Genomic DNA, 3,019 nt, shown 5'->3' on the forward strand with positions numbered 1-3,019 from the left:
ATTTTTATTATTTTCCTAACAAGAAGTAAATTAAAACATATGAAAATAATTAAAACCCATACAAATTTTTAATATTACATTAAATACAAAGAAGAATCCAACAACATACTCAAAGTTGACAAATAGTACATTCATCTAAAATTGTTAACTCAACAATATGGCGCCTTAAGTAAGATTTACATAGATAAAATCAAATATGTTCTCTATCTAGAGGTTGCTTTCACCAATGTCTAATTTGAAAGTCCTCTTCTAGAATGAAGTGATAAGAAGCTTCTGCCTGTAATAAGATGTACAAAAATTATAATCATTTAACTTTAACAAATAATTTCAAATTGGAAATATGCATAAGCTTTCAATAGTATAGATAAAAGAATATACACAGTAAAATAAATTCAAAGAACATTCGTATAAACTAATAATACAAGTGCGAATATAATTTTTTTATATGTTGTAGTGATGTTGATAAAAAATAATAATTTTAAAAAAAATTATAAAAGCTAAAGAAGATTGAAAGGCTAAGACCAAAATAATATTCTCATATATAAACTTATAACATATCAAATATAAAATGTATATTTTTTATAAGATGAATTATAAGCATACCTATCCATGAATCATTTTTTGAAGTTGTCATCTTGATCGGTGTCTCTATCAGCTTCATGCAAAGATCTAGTCTCCATGCTTAAACATCTTGGGATATATACATTATGATAGTAATTTACCAAGCATTTCAAAGATTTGGATGGAAAGTGCTTCATGGCAAGTTTCCAAAATCTTCTGGCCTTTGAAGATGTATATGATTTTAGTAGAGATTCAAATTTCTTGTCCTCTTCTATTGTCCATAACTCTGAAACTTCTTCTCCCATTTCATCAAACCTGCAACTTGAAAATGTTGCACCAATCTCCAATTTCAAAACTTCTCTTGCTTCCCTAAGGTGTAGTTTAACACATTCAACTGATCCTGAATTTTTATAGTAGTATGAGTCAGGCCTACCTTCCCCAATACCTTCTGTTTTGTTTTCCCTAATATTAGGCATTGGCCAAACTTGAACACCTAGCCACTTTAAATCATCACTATTATGGCATTTTACATTTCTTGTGTCTTCCCATTTAGGAATTTGAGCTTGAAAACGAGGTCCAATGGGAATGACTGACCTTAGAATTTCATTATCCTCTGATAATGACTTATTTTGTGTTTGATTTAGCTCCATATCTTCGTTTTCTAAGTTTGAAGAATGTGAAGTCTCACTTGAATTGTCAAAATCCCTGTTGAGCAATGGTTCTACTACTTTTGAATATTTAAAAGTGCATTTCTCCTTCATTGATGTCTCGGTACTTGTGGTATACTTAGTAGTAGTCACAAAACATTTACGATAGTTTTTTGAAGATTGTTCTTTCACTGGGCTTGACCCTTCAATAAAGGCATTAAACTGAGGACAACATCGACTACAATTAGTGCATTGTTGTCCTTGGACAAAACTTTTTTCACAACTCATATATTGGTCAAATTTCCTCTTCTGATAATATGAGAACAAAGTTTCAATAAGATGAAAAAAACTATAAGGGGATCACAACTTTCTAACAAATTAGTTGTATTTTACATTTCCAAATAACAATTCAATATAAAAATTTATGAGAAAGAATTAATATCCCAAAACACTAATTTCTAATGAACTAAAACACCATACAATCGAATAAATAGTGAGACAGTACATACCACACATTTTGTATTATGATTCAAAATTACGTCAATCTTGTCCATTAGATTTTGAAATCTTTGATAGAAGACTCACTTTCAAAGCAAATTCTTCCAACCCAAAATCTTATTTCTTATATCTGCAATATGAAGGAAAACTTCACTCATGGGTAACTAAAAGAGAAAAACAATACAATAATAAGCAAACGGAATCAAAATAAAAATATTATTAAAGTATGTATATGAAAAACATTATTCTCATTACATTTATATAGATATGAAAATCATTATATCACAACTAAATGTTACTATGATGAGAAATGCCATGACAAAAACTATTCGTATAGAAAAATAATTGTAACACCCCAATTTTTCGATTCCTAAAATCTATAACTAACACAAATTACATAATTAAAATGAAACTTTATTCATCTTTTATTTGAAATCTCAATAGAAAAGTTTGTTTAACAAACATAGACTTATTTAAAAGAAAAAACCTAAGACTAAAAGATTGTCCCAAATATCTCTTGACATTAACCACTCTCTGTAGTGCTATCATTTTCCTCAACACTTGTATGATCATATGCTACCGCACAAAACACAATCATCACGGGTGAAAACCACAACAACCAAAATAGAAGAGTGGGCTAGCATAGAAACACAAAAACATCATAACCAAAATACACATCAATAATGATATAACAACACATCCAAACCATACATAGTCTTGTGTCTCACATAACCATACAAAACATGTTATCACCGCAAACCATACAACCACTAGTGAACTCAACTTCATGAGTTGATTTGTACTCTCCCACACAACTTGCCAATATTGGTGTCACCTCCCATTACTCTCCTTCGAAGCCCCAACGAAATATACGTATGTCACTTCCCATTACTCTGCTCGAGAGTCTCGATGAAGTATATATGTGTCACTTCTCATTACTCTTCTTGAGAGTCTTGACAAAGTACACATCTGGTACAATTACACGGAGTTACCCTTCACAACCTTTCGTCGAGTCACCACACACAAGCATATATTTGTCTATCCATATAAGCACATATTGACATGTCATCACAATCATACTAAATAACATCTACGCCATAGTTTAGACTCATAAAATAATACATGACATACAAACAAGAAGGCAAGAAACAAAACAAAAAAACAAGAATGTAAGCTCTCACTACCTCTTAGTCTTCATTCTTTGACTTGTCATTATTCCTATTCCCCTAAACCTTGTCCTTCCTTATATTTATAAGCCTAATATCTCTAAAGAAAATACTATATTTTATTATTTTTATCTAACAATATATCTA

The 3,019-nt window shown here is 30.2% G+C and overlaps 1 pseudogene; it reads right to left on the reverse strand.

The window, feature by feature from the left end:
• Positions 1 to 230: 230 nt before the first annotated feature.
• Positions 231 to 1,762, reverse strand: LOC114165428 (AT-rich interactive domain-containing protein 1-like; annotated as a pseudogene).
• Between the last annotated feature and the right edge of the window lie 1,257 nt (positions 1,763 to 3,019).

The sequence above is a fragment of the Vigna unguiculata genome, chromosome 10 (genome assembly GCF_037176805.1).
Source record: "Vigna unguiculata cultivar grain cowpea cultivar isolate G323 ecotype 2 chromosome 10, ASM3717680v1, whole genome shotgun sequence".
In the NCBI taxonomy this organism is placed as follows: Eukaryota; Viridiplantae; Streptophyta; class Magnoliopsida; order Fabales; family Fabaceae; genus Vigna; species Vigna unguiculata.